We start from the raw sequence: 19,034 nt of genomic DNA, 5'->3' as shown, positions 1-19,034 counted from the left end.
CTAACAACAACGAGCTAACTTCGTCTCTCTCTCACACACCAACACCAGAACGTCGACACTCTGGTGTTCCGTATTTGCACATGTCATTCATGCAATCGTTGACTTGTTGCTGTTTATGGTCAGTAGTTTCAATTACATCGGTTTGGGAGACCAGCAAAAGCTATGGATACAGTCTGTTCTTCCATACTTAGGGAATAATAGTTTTAAAAAGCTGCCACACCTGTAGATGCATCATTTCTTGGATAAGAATGGTCAGCCAGGGACGCTGGGAATAATTACTACCCAACATTCACATAGTCTATATATTTATTTACAATATTCTGCTTTCGTATATGCTTTGCGGTGTAGGTATTCTAAGAAAACCTTGAGCTTCGAGCAAACAAGAATATTCCGGTCTCAGCTTTGAGCCTTGTGTTCCTCATCCAGTGCTACCCTCATTCAGTTCATTTTCTTTTACCCTCGTTTTTTCAGGGATTCACCATGTAGAGACTTTTCTTGCCATCGGTTTAACCCACCATCTTGTATCCCATTAATATTTAATGTTTTTTTTTTGTTTTTGTTTTTGCTTTTGTTTTTTTCTAAACAGGTTAAGTTATTAAATATATTGATATATAAGATGATAAGCTACTTTGGGTTTCATCCTTAACTGCTCACAACTTTGATAGAGTCGGGAAAAGATAAAGACAAAACTCAGAGTAAACTATCAACAATTTGAGTTAATTCATCTATCTATCTATCTATCTATCTATCTATCTATCTATCTATCTGTCTGTCTCCAACTCTCTCTCTCTCTCTGTCTCTCTCTCTCTCTCGCTCTCTCTCTCTCTCTCTTTATGTATATATATGTGTGTGTGTATGTATGCATGAATGTATGTATGTATATGCACACACACTCACACACACACACATACACACACATATATATGAGGGCTGCTGAAAAGTTTCTGGATTTGGGTAAACGTAAATACAGGAAGATCAGTTAATTATGATTTTATTCAATATATTCCCTTCTCACATTCACACACTTATTGCAGCGGTCCTTTAGTTTTTCTAAGCCCTGTAAAACAACTCGGAAGGTTGAGCCTCCAGCCAAACCTTTCTCGATACCAGTCAGGGACTTTTCAGTACCCCATCATGTATATATATATATATATATATATATATATATATACACACACATACATACATACATACATACATACATACATACATACATACATACATACATACATACATACATATATATGAAGGTAGAAATGGAAGCGCTCTCTTCTGGCAAATTTGTTGAAACGTGAATGAGAATGGCACGGATGGTCTAAGTGAACGGACCTACTCTAAAAGGAGAGAGTATTTTCCCTAATGGTCAGGGTGACTGGTTTTTGGGACCTTTTTTGTTTCGTTGTTTTTGCTATTTTACTGCTTACACTCCTTCATGTAACCCCATACCATATTGTTATAGTATCGTCCTGTACCGTCGTCAACCATTATGCAAACTTTTAGTAGTCCACAAAGAAGTCATTAATGTTGTTTTTGTTAAGACGGCGAGCTTGTAAAATTGCTAGAGCATCGGACAAAATGCTTCGCGGCATTTCTCCGTCTTTATATTTTGAGTTCAAATTCCGCCGAGGTCGACTTTGCCTTTCATCAGTTTCGGTGTTGATGAACTAAGTACTAGTTGAGCATTGGGGTCTATGTAATCGACTTGCTCCTGCCCCAAAATTTCTGTCCCCCTGCCTATCGCAGAAAGAATTATTATAGTTGTATTTTGTTGTTAAGCTGGCGAGCTGGTTGAGTTGCTAGAACATCGGAAAAATTGCCTTACGGTATTTTGTCCCGCTCTATATTCTGAGTTCAAATTACCCAGAGGTTGACTTTGACTTTCATCCATTCGGGGTCGATAAGAAAGCACCAGTCAAGTACTCAGAACGATGTTATCGATTGGCTTCTACCCTCAAATTTGCAAGCATTATGCCCATAAAATGAATTATTATTACTAATATTATTTATAATATTATTGATTATGAATAATGGTCTAGCAATTTCAGTTCATTTACTTTCCGTAACTGGGATTTCCGGCGTAGTCAGTTGTCTGGTGGGGGGGAGGCTGTCCACTCCATCTCGGTTAACTTATCTTAACTCTATACGAAGACGAGGTGTTTGACCGAGATAAGCTAAGCTGTCGTTAACGATTATTGTATGATTATTATTCATATATACGTGGGGTGGGGTATATGAGTATGTATATATATACGTGTGCGTGTGTATGTGTGTGTTTTTGTGTGTGCACGAGCACAAGCTATAGGTATGTAGATCTATCTTTCTATAATATATACATACAGAGTGCGGTGAATAAGCTGTCGTCCAAATTACGCAATAGTGAAAATAACACTTGATATCTTATTTTAACAGATATATTTATCCAAATTACATAAAAACATCTTTAAATACTAAAGAGTACATTTATTCAATAAAATTGTCATTGGTTTCAACCACGGCCTCCAGACAACTTCGGAATCTGTTGCAACTCTTCTGGATGGTCTCCTTGTTTAAGTTGGTGGATGCTGTCATAATCCTTACCTTCAGTTCATCTTTGGTGTTACAAGGAGTGTTTTGGTCTCTCGCTCAACTGCGCCCCACACATAATAATCAAGGGAGTTGCAGTCTGATGAGTTAGGTGGCCAGATGCTAGAGATGATGTGGTCGCAGAAATTGTCTGACAGCCATGACTGGGTTTTTCTGCTTGTGTGGCATGGTGTAGAGTCCTGTTGTCAGACATAGGGTCTTCCAACAGCCACCTGCTTGACCCAGGGCAACACTACCTCCTCCAGATCCTTGATGTGGGCTTCCGTGTTGAGTCTGTGGCCTGTGGGAAGATGAACGGAGTCATAATGTCGCCATCACTAGTGATCACTACAAACACTATGATGTTGCCTGGATGTTTGATTTTTATCACTCTCGGTACATGTCCTCAGATTGCACTGTTTTCACATTGACACCCAGACATTCTGAGATGCTCGTATTGGAGCTTCCGGCGCGAATGCCAAGCAATACAGCATGTCATTTCCAAATTTCTGACAGGGTGAATTGCGTCATGGTGCTGTTTTTCTCACACACGGTACCTAACTGACCCTACTATACTGTGTAGTCGACAGAATCAAAATTAAGTGAAATATTTTGTAAATATTTCCATAGTTTTCAAATAGGTAAATATTTCCATAGTCTCCAAATAGCCTATCTGTCTTTCGCTCTCTTCCTTTGTGAATGCTCGGTAGGTAGGTAGGTAGGTAGGTAGGTAGGTAGGTAGGTAGGTAGTAAATCTGAAGGAATAGTTTTAAGAGTACAGAGAATTGATGGTTTAAGCAGGAGCAGCTGAGGGAGAAGAAGAAGAAGAAGAAGAAGAAGAAGAAGAAGAAGAAGAAGAAGAAGAAGAAGAAGAAGAAGAAGAAGAAGAAGAAGAAGAAGAAGAAGAAGAAGAAGAAGAAGAAGAAGAAGAAGAAGAAGAAGAGAAAGATGGAGAAGGAGGGGGAGAAGATGAAGAAGGAAGAGAAGTAGAAGTAGAGAAAGAAGAGGAAGAAAGAGAAAGAAAATAAAATACAGGAGTGGTGTGACACAGTAGACTGTTCGCGGAATCTTCTTTAATGGTCAAATGACCTAAAAGTGTCCTGTTGTGGTCGTAGTAGTAGTAGTTGGAATTATTCTAAATTCTTGTAGTAAGTTTCATCTGTGGTGGAAGCATTCAAAATAGGTTTATATTTTGCGATAAAATATGCTTCTTTGCTAATGCGCTGATTATAGGTTGCATGATTCCTGAATTTATAGAAGGGAAAAATTCTAAAGTTGGGTTGTTCATTAGTGGCGCAAATATTGGATAAACTGGGATTTTCAGAAAGAGAAATTGACCGGCTGATTCATACGTTATAAGTCCAATCTGTAAGTGGGAGAGTAAAAATATGCAAGACTCTTCTCAAGTTCCAAATGGGTATTTGTCTGTGTTAACAACATCCGAAAGATAGAGCCTTGTATCTTTGTTGGAAACCGGTTCCTTCCTGAGTGGAAGATTTATAATAGTTAAAAAATTGAAGAGACACATAGATACATACACAGATAGTTGCCTGTTTAGGTATACAGTCAGATAGATGTATTATATTTAATTTATCATACAAAAGCAAGAAAAAAAATCAATAAATTCTCTGTTAAAAAGTATGTCAAGCCTGTTGTATGTGTCGAAGATACAAACGATTATAAGACCATATCTAACGATTTCATGCAAACAACCTTGTTCGCATCACTGCGTTGATGAGTGCAGACAAGTAAACAATTTGGTTGCATGCTATGTGTGTGTTTGCACGTGTGTGCAGATGTGGGTGTGACCGAGTGAGTGAGTGAATGAGTGACTGAGGGAGGAAGGGAGGGAGGGAGTGAGTGAGTGAGTAAGTGAGTGAGTGAGTGAGTGAGTGAGTGAGTGGGTGAGTGAGTGAATGGGTAAGTGAGTGAGTGGGTGAGTGAGTGAGTGAGGGAGTGAGTGTGTGAGCGAGTGGGTGAGTGAGTGGGTGAGTGAGTGAGTGAGTGAGTGAGTGTGTGAGTGAGTGAGTGAGTGAGTGAGTGAGTGAGTGAATGGGTGAGTGAGTGAGTGGGTGAGTGGATGAGTGAGTGAGTGAGTGAGTGAGTGTGTGAGTGAGTGAGTGAGTGAGTGAGTGAGTGAGTGAATGGGTGAGTGAGTGAGTGGGTGAGTGGATGAGTGAGTGAGTGAGTGAGTGAGTGAGTGAGTGAGGGAGTGAGTGTGTGAGTGAGTGAGTGTGTGAGTGAGTGGGTGAGTGAGTGAATGGGTGAGTGAATGGGTGAGTGGGTGAGTGAGTGAGTGAGTGAGTGAGTGAGTGAGTGAGTGAGTGAGTGAGTGAGTGAGTGTGTGAGTGAGTGGGTGAGTGAGTGAATGGGTGAGTGGGTGAGTGAGTGAGTGAGTGAGTGAGTGAGTGAGTGAGTGAGTGAGTGTTTATACGTGTGTTCGTAGGAATGTGTAACATCTATTTCCCACATTCACTCATGAACATATAGTTTTATAACTGAGAATTTTTCTCTCTCACTCTTTCTTTCTATCTGCATATATGTGCATGCACACATACATACATACATACATACATATACATACATGCATACATATATATATAGAGAGATATATATGTGTGTGTATGTATGTTTGCGTGTGTGTGTATGCATGTATGTATGTATGTTCTCTTCTGTTTTGTTTTTTCATTATTTAAATCCTTCACGTAAAGAAGAAGTTAGTTCCTAACAAAGATAGAAGTCTCCATTGCTGGAAAGTAGATAACAAAAGCAATGTCACATTTTAACTTTTAGCATACTGAGAAAAGTCTTGCATATCTTTACTGCTCTCCTCACAGATTGTATTTGTGATATGCGAGTCAACTGGTTGATTTCTAGCTTATCTAGATTGTCGTTTAGGTATTTACTCACAAAACCTTAACTCAGTTGAGCATTTATTCACAAAACCAATTATCATTGGTATAAATGTGAATTTATAATCTGGATATAGAAGCTGGCGATTTCGAAGCAGTTGTTCATATTTATCCCCGTTCTCTTTGATTTTCAAAGAGATATACACATCAGATGATCTCTATGACGGTACATACAATATACGGCCTGTTACGTTTAACACTTGACAGATGTTATGATGGGAATGTTCGGCCAATATTGATGTGTTGGTATTTGTGTATATATGTATGTAAGTACGTATATTTTATGTCAGTTGGTCATGTGGAATGTTATTCTGGAGTGGAGCTTCCACGCGTTGAGTTTCCTCAGAGAGAAATAAACTGAAAGTGATACATACATACATATATATATATATATATATATATATATATATATATATATGTGTGTGTGTGTGTGTGTGTGTGTGTGTGTGTGTGTGTGTATACAAACACAGACAAAAATAAGGATATGTAAATATGTACTTACGTTATATGTATGTGTGTATGTGTAATTATGCGTGTGTGTGTAGCTTATTTAGACCAGTGCAGTGATTTTGCATTGACCTAAATGAATATATTACTGCAATCGCCATTTTGTTGAGCACTTCTCCAGATCGGTACCTAACATTTAATTACATATACATATAATATATACACACATGCTTGGACACGAGTATATACGTGTATATGTTTGCGCATGTATGTGTGCGTGCATGTATGCGTATATGTGTACATATGTGTTCGCGTGTGTGTGTGTGTGCGTGTGCGTGCATGCAAGCTTGCGTATGTACGTTTGAATTTATAAACAAGAAGGATAATTAATACTAAAGTACAGTTTAACGATTTCTCAAATCGTCAATGATCACACAACTAATGGCTAGATTAAAAAGCACTGAGCATGTGGTAAAATATCCTGGAGAACGTCAATATGAAAAATTACAATAAAATACCGTTTATCTAGAGCAGCAAGTAAAGGAAGGAAAAGAAAATTAAGAAAGTTAACAAAATTTAAATCACAGTACGCTAAAACAACGAAGAGCAAAAACACACATAAAAGCACGCACATAACATACGCATATACGTTCTACCAGATACACATACACACATGCATTTCTACGTCGTTGCGATTTATCAGCAACGAGTCGTCGTTTACGATCTCTGACAGCTGGTCGCTCGTATATAAGAAGAGTAAATGGTATATTTGCTGATGTGTGAAAAGCTTTGTCAAGCTGGGAGAAATTAATTAAAGGCGCACAAAACAGCGTTGAATGAAATACTCTTATGCAAAGTCTTATTTAACATGTTGGTGTGCTTTCAGACATGGAAAAACAATACGCTATACAAGTTTTCTCGAGAGAAGAAATTCTCCTTTAAGACAATGTGTGTAAATACAGCGGGAGGCCATGAATGACGTCACCCCGTAGGACGTACGTTTCTGTGTCGTTATGCTTCATCAATTGATGAAATTATACTGAGAATTTTTCTCTCGAATTTCTTCTCTGCAGCGTATTGTCTTTCCATACTCGAATGTACTCTAACATGTTAAACATGACTGTACATAACCATACTCTTAAAGTATCTCAAGGGAGCTTCTCGTATTTTAGCCGTTGCCTTACGACATGGTCGCCTTCAGCAGAAAACTATGAAGAACAATATCGAATGTTTTACAATAATCGATATATAAACAAATGCTTTTTCTATTTTGACGCATGTTATGCCAGTGTTATATTGATCAAGAATTGATTCATTAAGTATATGATTTTTCGTTTTTCTTTTTAGTACAACTACTTTCACATCCATACTTGAAAAGAAAGTCATGTTCTCTAGGAAGAACATTGTTATTTCAAGAATTTCATATATTCCTTTATTGAAACATGACGTGAAAACTTTGTACAAGGTAGGCAGGTAAGTGATTCATCTGTAACATCGGTGGCTGATTATATTAATGCATTTTCCTTATAAGTATCATACATTACAATTTATATATCATTCATTTATATATTTATATATATCATATATATTTATATATATCATCCATCACTTGCCTAAGTACATAGACAGGGATACTGTTAATTGTTTCAACCAGAAACGTTGAACAGATTTTTATTTGGTGTTATCGAATTAACCATTGCTTGTTATTGTTTTTGCTTACCTCCAGTTCAATTTTAATCTATGTTAAGAGGTGTTCCTGTTGTAAAATAAAAACCTACCGTTTATTCTGGTACTGCATAGCTAGGAGAACATAATATGATCTCTTTTGTTTTTTAGACGACCGGGAGTAATTCCAGAGAGATTGGTTACTGCTATTTTAAACAGGTCAAGGGACCATGTTCATTCCTCTTTGTTGATACATCAGAGACGTTACTTCGATTAAATATCCATGTTGCTAACTAGTAGATTTCATCAGTTGTGAGGTCTTTCTGCCTTCGTGGATTTGTATTCCTACTGTTATTGTTTTGTGTTATTTTTCTCTATTATGTTCCTCTCTTTAGTTCAGTCTGCCTTGTTGTTATATAGTTTGTCAATTTTCCTAGCTATTTTTTCTTAAAGTTTTCTACTACACAACCAGTTACACCACTTTGTTGCTGAGGCGTGTACAGCATTGCCTGATGGTCTTCATGATATGCTACGTTTGTTCTGTTTTGTTGTAGAGTTTGTATTGCTACCTCTAGTAACACTTTGATGATTCGTCTTTCTTCTGTTGCGATGTAAATTATATTATTGAGAAACGATTGTGTTTCCAATGTGTTGCGGGAGTTGTGTTACATGTTACAGTATCGGGTCGTGGTTATGTACAATATCTGAGGTTTGACTAGTTCTATGGTGTTAATGTTATTGTTATTGTTGTTGGTGTTGGTTTTGTTATATATCCCACAGATGTTATATATCCCACAGATGTTATATATCCCACAGATGGCCAAACAGATCCAATCGGTTAAACAATGAAAAGCGACCCACAGATCTATCTTCTCAGCTATTCTATGTCTCGGTCACCCAAGGACCAGCTTGAATAGTCTAACATGAACTGATGGTGCGTAGAAGATGCCTGTTTGACAATACGGACACATTGCAATTTCGCTAGTACTCAGTTTATTCTTGCACGCCTGTCTATTTTTGTGGTGGCCACGGTGAGGACGGATACTTGAAGTCAGTTAGAATGCAGCAGTTGCTGTTTCTCTGCTATTATCGCTCATGGCATCTATTTAAGCAGTTCTTTTTGTTTTTGTTTTTTGTTGAATTTTTTAAGGGAAGACACTGGGGCTATTGATGTGGTAGGCATTGCTTTGAGAGAGAGAGAGAGAGAGAGAGAGAGAGAGAGAGAGAGAGAAAGAGAGAGAAAGAGAGAGACAGAGAGAGACAGACAGACAGATAGACAGACAGATACAGACAGACAGATACAGACAGATACAGACAGACAGACAGACAGACAGTGTGTATGTGTGTGTGTGTGTGCGTGCGTGTGTGTGTGTGTGTGTGTGTGTGTGTGTGTGTGTGTGTGTGTGTGTGTGTGTGTGTGTGTGTGTGTGTGTGTGTGTGTGTGTATGAAAAAATGCATGTCATTGGGAAGCTAGCTTCTTTATTTCATCAAATTTGCAATAAAGACATTACATAGATGGAAGCAACTGCAGGCTGGACACAGACACAATGATGATGATGGAATGAAAAAAGAGATGGTTGGTGAGGGAAGCAGCCAACGCCCACCGATTTTTACTTCCCGATAACATTGTTCTCTTTTTTTAAAAAAGCACAAATGAGGTGTTGAACTTCTTACAATAATTACAAATTGAGGCGCTGAGCCTCTTATCAATCAAAAAAGTTCAGAAAATATTCAACTTGAGACGCTAAGCCTCTTACCAATCTCCAAGTTCTAATCGAGGTATGTGTGTGTGTGTGTGTGTGTGTGTGTGTGTGTGTGTGTGTGTGTGTGTGTGTGTGTGTGTGTGTGTGTGTGTGTGTGTGTGCGTGCGCGCGCTTGTGTTTGTGTAATTAGTTTGTTGGATAATATCTTGAAGAATCGTTTATAAAACTACCGGCAGACAAGACATTGATTATGAATCCTGTATTGGTGCTTTTCGAGTGATTATTCCTGTCCTACCAGTGAGAAGTCAGCTTAGATATTTGGTCTGCATTCTTTACAAGAGTGATAGAGGTAAACATTGAGTGGCAATGCCATATCTTAAATGACAATCACCTGTATATTATGAATGCACATTTCCATATTCCAAAACAAACTAAAGTCTCAGATTAGATATTGTATTGTTTTTCGGAGATGCTTTTTCAATTTCTATTGTTGCTATGTATTCTAATCAGCTATTATATTTCTTATTGCTCCCCAGTAGATAAGCAAATTATAGGCATTTCACATAGATAATTAACAAGATTAATAATATCTCTAAGTTTCAATAGACTAACGTACAGTAGCAACAATAGATTAATCTGCGCGCAGTAATCCCTTCGTTGCTTTTGTCTTTGGAAAGACAATTCGTATACTGAAGAAAATTGTCTTATCATATCTTACCAAACAAAGCAAACCAATTTGTCCTATTTTAGTTTCTGTTGGTTTTAATGAAATTGCTTTTCGTAAATGTTATTGTTGCTCTTAGTATCGCTCTTGTTAAGACTTTTTTCCCGTTTCAATGTACGAAGTTCCATATTAAGCGATTTATATGTATATAGTAAATATAATTAGAAAACTGTTAAGAAATCTTCGGCTAAAAAGATTTGTATTATTAACGCTGACGACAGAATTTTGTTTGCCTTAATCTTCACTAAAAACGCACACACACGCACACTCACACACATACTTTCACACATGCATACACATACATGCATATATATATTCATACACATATATATATATATATATATATATATATATATGAACATATATACATATAAATGTACGTACATACATACCATACATACATACATACATACATACATACGTACGTACGTACGTACGTCTGCACGCACGAATGTGTGTGGGTATGGGTGTTTGTGTATCAATAATACAGATTTGTTATCGATGTTAGAAGTTGATAGCTAACTTCCTCTTGTTCACAGGTAATTTCTTTCAAGCTAGCCCCGCACGCAGATGAGGAGTCAAGTTCGTCGTAACGTCATCGCATCAAAACTTATTCCTGATCCTTTACATTATATTCTGGACTCTTTCCTATCGCATTCTCCTCACTGGCATAGATATTTTTTTTAAATTCCATATTTGGTAATTATTTTCAACAACTGCGTAAATTGCAATTGTTGATAATGTTAAGTATTCTACTTAGAGACAATATTAAACTACTGCGCTGCAACTGGTTGTTTAATGCCTTGCTCAGTCCACTATCTCATCCTCAACATTTACAAGTGAATATTAAACTGATCCAAAGCTTTCATCGGCTTCCTTTGGAGAAAACTAAATGAAAATGTGCTCAAAATATTTACATTTATCAATCGTATACATAAGGTATTTAGTTTTGTTTTACTTATCGTTGAATGAATATAGAATAAAGATACCTTATTTTTTGTCAAGACGTTATTCTGTTGGGAGAAACTTTTTGCATGAATGACTGTTCACTATTCTCGAATCAAGCAAGTTTGGAGCAATATAATTCTGCAGTATACTCTGCAGTAGCGAACAACAACACAAGTGTTAACAACCGAGGAGTCTGTTACCGGGACAACATAAGCGGATACTCTTGGAATTAGTTTAAATATGAGTTAAAGAATTTCAAATAACTGAACGGCATAATAGTGACTTGTCAAGATCGATGGAGTTTGAGTACACTCTCGTTGAAACTAAGGCTTTTACTCATTTTTAAATGTTGCACTCACTAGTGACAAAAATAATGTCCTGGGTTTGGGGCAATTCGTTATAAGAGCGATTTAATGACCGGATGTTGAGAAATAGCTGAATTGTAGCCATTAATTTCACCTGACGCCGGAATCGCCTCTGCTGCTATAGTGAGTTGATATGGAACGAGAAGGCTGTCAAGCCTGATGTTGATTACTTATAATCACCTTATATTTCTATGGCGGTTTACTGAGACCAAACGCAATACCATTAACTCAACGATCATTTCAACAAAACACGATATTAACAAAACTTGGGGCATTTAAGATTTTCCGATTATGTATAAACAACCCGGTAGTATGAAATTGATATCATTTACTTGGTTGCCATCGTAATCATTAAGTTGTTGCAATTATTTATTCGTTTATGTTGTTCAGTCATTCATTCGTTAGTTAAATTATTCATCTATAGTTTTCTAACATAGGAATCTATCTCAAAATCTATACATCATTAATAGTGAATGTCTCATAAGCTACAATATATTAGACCAGTAATACAATTACAATTCGTCACCAGTACTTTATCCATCTGAAATTGTACTTCCTCATTATACTTATTAACTGCTATAAGTAACGATATTAAGTATTTGCATTCTGTCGATTACGAGATGCAACGCTCCTTCATGAGCAGTTTGTCTAAGTAAACACTTATTCGAGTGTCATAATCAAGAACTGCCACACAACACGTAAAATCCCACATTCTGTAAGCGTTCTACTGACAACTTCGGTTCCTACTGATTAGTATATTACATATTTATTAGTCAAAACTTCAGTTTTATGATTTGGCTGCTAATTATCGTACATTCGGGGACATTGTTATAAGAAGTTCCATTTGCGTGCACATGGTTCTGGTTCCATTTCACTGCACAGCATTTTGAGCAAATAACCCGTGCTCTATTCTCGTGTTGACCGTTACCTCAGGAGTGAAATTTGGGAGACGGAAACTGTGCGTAAGCCTGCTGTATATGTGTGCGCACACACACACACACACACACACACACACACACACACACACACACACATATATATATATATATATATATATATATATATATATATATATATATATATATATATATATATATATGCATGTATGTATGTATGTATGTATGTATGAACAGATTATTGATCATAGCTCCAAAATCGATGCTTTACAAACGAAATTCACTGAAATATTTTTTTCTGCATTGAGAGAGATATTCACCTGTCACTCTTGTCGTCAATGATGCTTTGAACCTGTCTCACTTGTTTGTAACCTGCAAACAACGGTGTTATAGTTCACCAAATACGATATAAAATAAAATGGAATATGTTGACCATTGAAACTTGTTTTTGTCATCCAGTTCGTTTTCCTGTCGTTGTTGCTAATATTGTTCTTGCTATTATCGTTCATTTCTTTGACATATTCAAATAATTCTTTCGTTTCGTTTCTTTGTTCTGAAATTACCAAAAACAAAAAGTTGTAAAGTGAAGTGATATTATCAAGAAATCTGGAAGGCTTTAGGTGAAACACTGAAAAAGAACCTCGAGCTGGAAGCCGACAATTTACGAAATCCAACGATAGAATTATGTCTGTTGTTACTTGAAGGAAAAGCAAACAGTAACCGCTTCGCATTGAATGAAATATAGACCTTAAGGTGAGTTTTGCTAACATTTATAATCACAATAATTTTCTCATTTGCATTGTACTATTAATTTTTAATGGCTCAGAGGATTTGATGCAATTCTAATCGACTGTAATCTATACGCTTGCGATTGACGTTGTGTTGGGATCATGATCCTGCACTGAGCGATGTGTTATGTCTTTGAGCAAGATATTTCATTTCACGTTGCTTAGTCTTAATCATCTGAAATGAGTACTGCTCCAGTGTTGGTGCAGCCCTCTTCCCCTTCAATTGTCACATCCTCGATGTTCTACTGTTTAAGGATAGGAGATCCGAGATGAGGCACCTAAAGCGAAAGCATGGTGAATGCTACTGAATGACGGCTAGTTTTTTTTTTCACCTTCCTCATACAAATAAACATTTGCCTGTATTCATTTTATACTAGCAAACATTTCGACTTGTTTGATGGAAAAAAAACACATTGTTATCGTCTATGTTACAGTAAGGAGTGTCTAACATTGAGGTGTTTTACCAGATAGTTGGGCCAATTCTTGTAAAAGAATTGAACTGAGTCGATCTGAGTGGCTAATTTACCGACTGAGGAGCAATTTTGCTTATTCGATCTCCAAAAGTTTTTTGTGAAACGAAAGAAACGAAACTCAGTAGCTTAATGCATTTGTAATAGATGCCGAGCATCTTTACGGCTTTAGGAGGTATTAAATTATTTATTATTTTTCTTGCTTTATTGTTTCCTCAAATATTGCTAGATTGCATCTACTATGATTTATTATTAAAAAATTATGTGCATTAGTGACTATTTATCTGCTTTTGTCTTTTCCAAAATGCTTAAATATTAATATAATTCTATTTTCTACTTCTCCAATCGGTAAGGTGCAGGGTCGAGTAATTAGGAGTGTTATGCTCATGTTCGTAAAGATGTAGATTCTGAATAAAATCCACATCCTTACAATCATGAGCTTAACACTCCCAATGTCCGATTTTTCTAAGCTTTGGTCTTTTGAAGCGGTTACTGCCTCTCACTCGCAGAGGGCTTGGGCAAACGTCATCTCCATTCAATCCTCCTCCAGTATAAAAGTATATGCTCAGAGCAAGCCCATTCAATCGAACCATGCCCATCACTACCATCCACCTTTCAATGAAATTTGCTGGAAGGCAGCATTTCTCTTTCCACCATCAGTTTTCTTTTCAAGTGAAACCTGAAGCAGTTGATAAGAACTTGGCCAAAAAAGAAACTACTTCTTCAGTTCTTTCAATCTCGTCCACAATATAACCCCTTTGCCATAGCCACCAAACAGATAAAGACAGCCTGCCCTCCCGGGTCAAAGGTAGGCAGTGAAGCAGTCTTCACAATGGACTCAGTTAATAGCGAGATCTGTTCTATACGTGACAGTAGTTGTTCGGCGTAAACTCATAACGGCAATACTGGAGCATTGGACGAGTGCCTGCAGAATGGCTTCATCGTTCTCCACGCATCTCGGACAGGGCCGGCTACCAGTACCGTAGTGGCTCTAGAGTTTATCTAGAACTGGCGATGCCCCCTCTCCGCCCCAGTAGCACTACATGACCGGGAATTTTGAAAATCATCTATAAGTCCTTGGTCGAGAGTCCTCTGGAAAAAAAACCATCCAATTGATATTAGTCAACACCCAGAACTCTAACAGATGGCGATCACACTCTTTCACCATCAAGGAAATGTTGGAAGTACCGCAGCCTCAGCACATGTCTGTGCATCATTAGCTACGGCGTGCCCAGTCCTTCACTCAACGGATGTTGACGGCAAATGGAGCGTCTGACGAATGTAATGCGTCTCTTCCACAAAAATCGCAGACGCTCCAGTCTGTTCGGATGTGAAATGAGGCAAGGATCGACGATCAGGTAGTAATAGATGATAGACATAATGGGAGGGGGAGGCACCGTTGGCGGACTGACCTACAGGTGGCCATTTACTATGACCACAGAACAAACGTCGTTAGACATTCCAGCGATCCAGCTTCTAAAGATAGGCCTAAGTGTAGCCGCCTTCAGCACACCCGCAAAGTATTAATAACATTCGACCCTGTCGAAAGCTTTCGACAGATCTAATTTGATTAGGGTCTCACCAATGCCAAGCTCTTTACACAGCCCTTTTATAATATACCACGTGAGGTGAGGTTGTCGTGGATAAATATGTTTGGTTTGGCACATGTCTGTGCTTCACCTACCAGAGTATTGAGGACAAGCGCTAACCACTTAGCTGAAACCTTTGTCCAAAATATTCAACACTGCAAAGTTATCAGACTGAAGTTGTTAAAATCATTCCCCTTGTTCGGATCCATTCTCAGCATCACCACCATGCCTCATTTTTGCAGGACTGGGAATTCTTCCATTCCACTGCAAGTTGAAGTTGACATCTATCAAGAGGTCCCTGAAAAGTTCTGGCATATGACTATAAACTTGTAGGGCAGACCATCCAGCCCCGTGAATTCTCCCTCATTTGGCTGCCCATCGCCTCTGTATTTCGTTAGCCGTTATCAGTCATTTGTAGAACGCTGCATCCCCAGACAAGGACTGTGACAAATCTTCGAGGTAGGCGGTAAAACCCATCTCCGTTTTCAGTCCACCATCCACTTTTTAGCGAAGCGCCGCTAATAAGCATAGTTATCTACTTGGAATCGAGTGGCATGTACCATTCATGATCCACCAAGGACTGAATTGTGGTTTTATTGCCACGTTATGCCCCTGCCACCCGGGCCCATCGAACAGTTTTCGTTCTCTCATGCTTTAGCAACGCAACCTTCGTACTTAATATCTAAGAATCCTCCAAGGACCTGGCAGAATCGTTAGCACGCCGGGCGAAATACTAAGCGGTATTTCGTCTGCCGTTACGGTCTGAGTTCAAATTCCGCCGAGGTCGACTTTGCCTTTTATCCTTTTGGGGTCGGTAAATTAAGTACCAGTTACGCACTGGGGTCGATGTAATCGACTTAACCCCTTTGTCTGTCCTTGTTTGTCCCCTCTATGTTTAGCCCCTGTGGGCAACAAAGAAATAAGAATCCACCAAGAGCCAATCTTGCTGCTAGCACGTCAGTTGCGATGCATTTTCCAAGTACTTTTACGTTACTAACTAGCTCTTCTTCTACTCTAGAATATCTATCACTATTTTCTTACTAAACCGAATCAATTCTAATCTAATAACCTATCCAGGGCTAACCACCATCGGCTGCTGTCAACTCCCTCTTAACTAAGTCTCTGAAAAACAGGTTTATATATGCGTGTGCTTGTGTGTGTGTGTGTGTGTGCGCGCGCACGTGTATTGTTCCATCCTATTTATCACCTGAAGAAACACATCTGCACCGTCGGATGCTCCTGAACTAGCTGTCAAGTATCCCACTCGTGAGGGATCGATGCTAGATGTGTCGAAACAATTGTAGTGATTAATAAAAATTCTCGTATATTCCATCTTTCGTCTTTCATTTACCATATACATAACGGGCACTGTGAAAGTGACCGTGTTTTACCGGTAAGTTACCAGGTATAAACCATTCGTTTTATTATCTAATATATATATATATATATAGCATGCTGACTACCTGATCAAAATCATTAACGTGATTTTTATCCTTACATTCTATATGGCTGTGTATAGGAGTGGCTGTGTGGTAAGTAGCTTGCCTACCAAGTACATGGTTCTGGGTTCAGTCCCACTGCATGGCAGCTTGGGCAAGTGTCTTCTACTATAGCCTCGGGCCGACCAAAGCCTTGTGAGTGGATTTGGTAGACGGAAACTGAAAGAAGCCCGTCGTATATATGTATATATATATATATGTATGTATGTGTGTGTGTATGTTTGTGTTTCTGTGTTTGTCCCCCTCACCATCGCTTGACAACCGATGCTGGTGTGTTTACGTCCCCGTAACTTAGCGGTTCGGCAAAAAGAGACCGATAGAATAAGTACTAGGCTTACAAAGAATAAGTCCTGGGGTCGATTTGCTCGACTAAAGGCGGTGCTCCAGCATGGCCGCAGTCAAATGACTGAAACAAGTAAAAGAGTAAAAGAGTAAAAGAATATATATATATATATATATATATATATATATATATATATATATATATATATATATATTTAAAACTGTGTATGTATATGTATGTATGTGTATGTGTGCGTGTGTGTATGTCAAGAAGAGAAAATAATTAACAGGAAGTCGATAGCCACAATTTTTTTATGTTTACTAATCTTCTTAATGTGCAATTGCCAATGCTGGTTTCTTAACCCCTTGCATCTCGACTTAAATTGTTCACAAAAGTTAATCGGATGAAATCTATAAAATATATGCGGAGATGTCACAATGCAGTTAGTTCAATCATACGCCATTACTTAGATTTTTGTTGAAATACATTTTAATTAAAATTTCAAGCCTGTCAGGTGTCGTTTTTGGCTAAAGTTAATCATGAAGTTAAAGAAACTTTCTCGTCATATATGCGCAGGTTGTATGGTAAGAAGTTTGCTTCATAACCACATAGTTCTGGGTTCATTCCTACTTCGTGTCACCTCGGGTAACTGTCTTTTACTTTAGCCCTAGCCCGTCCAAAGCCTTGTGAGAGGATTTGGAAGACAGAAACTAAAAGAAGACCGTCATGTGTGTGTGCATGTGTGTGTGTGCCTTTGTGTTTATGTACCTATGTGTTTGCGGAGGCGCAATGGCCCAGTGGTTAGGGCAGCGGACTTGCGGTCATAGGATCCCAGACCGGGCGTTGTGAGTGTTTATTGAGCGAAAACACCTAAAGCTCCACGTGGCTCCGGCAGGGGATGGTGGCGAACCCTGTTGTACTCCTTCACCACAACTGTCTCTCACTCTTACTTCCTGTTTCTGTCGTGCCTGTAATTCAAAGGGTCAGCCTTGTCACACTGTGTCACGCTGAATATCCCCGAGAACTACATTAAGGGTACACGTGTCTGTGGAGTGCTCAACCACTTGCACGTTAATTTCACGAGCAAGTTGTTCCGTTGATCGGATCAACTGGAACCCTCGACGTCGTAAGCAACGGAGTGCCAACAACCTATGTGTTTATATTGTATTTTACCACCACCACCACTGCTTGATAACCGATATTGGTTTGTTTATGTCCTCGTGACTTAGCAGCTCATCAAAAGAGACCGATAGAAATATGTACCAGATTTAGAAAATAAGTTCTGGAAGGGGTCGATTTCTTCGACAAAAACCCTTCAAAGCTGTGCACCAGCATGGCCACAGTCCAATGATTGAAACAAGTAAAAGATCAAAGATCTCACGTTTGATTTTAATTAATTATCTTGGACAGGCAGGCATACTAGTTATATTAACCCCGACCTTACCATAAGAATGTTAATGTTAGACAAGAGAAAAATCGAAAGAATCTTTCATTAGAAAGGTTTTTATCTTTCATGACATTACACAGGCAATCAAACCAAGTTTATCAGCCTCTACAGGGAAATTAAAATGGCAAGGAGCGCATAAACACGTCGATAGATGGATGGATTAATGGATGGACCAATGGATGGATGGATGGATGGAAGAGTGTGTGAGCATGAACACAAAGAATTTAATTTGACAGCTCCAGTCGACCTGTTAATTACAATAATACAAACAGAAACTGCGTATAAATATTAACCTTGTTCGTGTGGTACTTTCCTGCTGTGTGTAAAACAAGAAGGGCGATAGAAGGAAAAGCGTTTGCACGCACACACACACACACACACACACACACACACACACACATACATTCACACACACGTGTATGTAATCACACACAAACATAAAAATTCACATACATATACATTCGCACAAACGAATACAGATACGAGTACATATGGCTAACTAGCTAGCTAGGTTGATAGATAGATAGATAGATAGATAGATAGATAGATAGATAGATAGATATACAAACAAATGGACAGACGGACGGACGAACAGGCAGACAGACAGACGGACAGATAGACAGACAGACGGACAGATAGACAGACGGACAAATAGACAGACGGACAGACAGAAAGACGGACAAACAGAGAGACAGGCAGGCAGACAGACAGGCAGACAGACAGGCGGACAGACAG

General features: G+C 38.5%; 1 protein-coding gene across 10 annotated transcripts in view; it reads left to right on the top strand.

Moving 5' to 3' along the window:
* Positions 1–19,034, top strand: part of LOC106868872 (uncharacterized) — a 53,423-nt gene that overhangs the window by 16,628 nt on the left and 17,761 nt on the right. For 3 of the 10 annotated variants that reach the window (XM_052970451.2, XM_052970455.2, XM_089357213.1), the window contains exons 2-3: positions 7,269–7,394; positions 12,800–12,976. The gene's annotated coding sequence lies outside the window, so the exon portion shown is untranslated. Of the gene's footprint in view, positions 1–7,268; positions 7,395–10,495; positions 10,954–11,102; positions 11,635–12,799; positions 12,977–19,034 lie in introns of those variants that run through there. The other 7 variants (XM_052970452.2, XM_089357210.1, XM_089357214.1 and 4 more) reach the window with 7 other exon arrangements.

Source organism: Octopus bimaculoides, chromosome 9 (assembly GCF_046866305.1).
Source record: "Octopus bimaculoides isolate indiv1 chromosome 9, ASM4686630v1, whole genome shotgun sequence".
Taxonomy (NCBI): Eukaryota; Metazoa; Mollusca; class Cephalopoda; order Octopoda; family Octopodidae; genus Octopus; species Octopus bimaculoides.
Note: the sequence above shows the minus strand (reverse complement) of the source record. Positions and strands in the feature narration are given on the sequence as shown.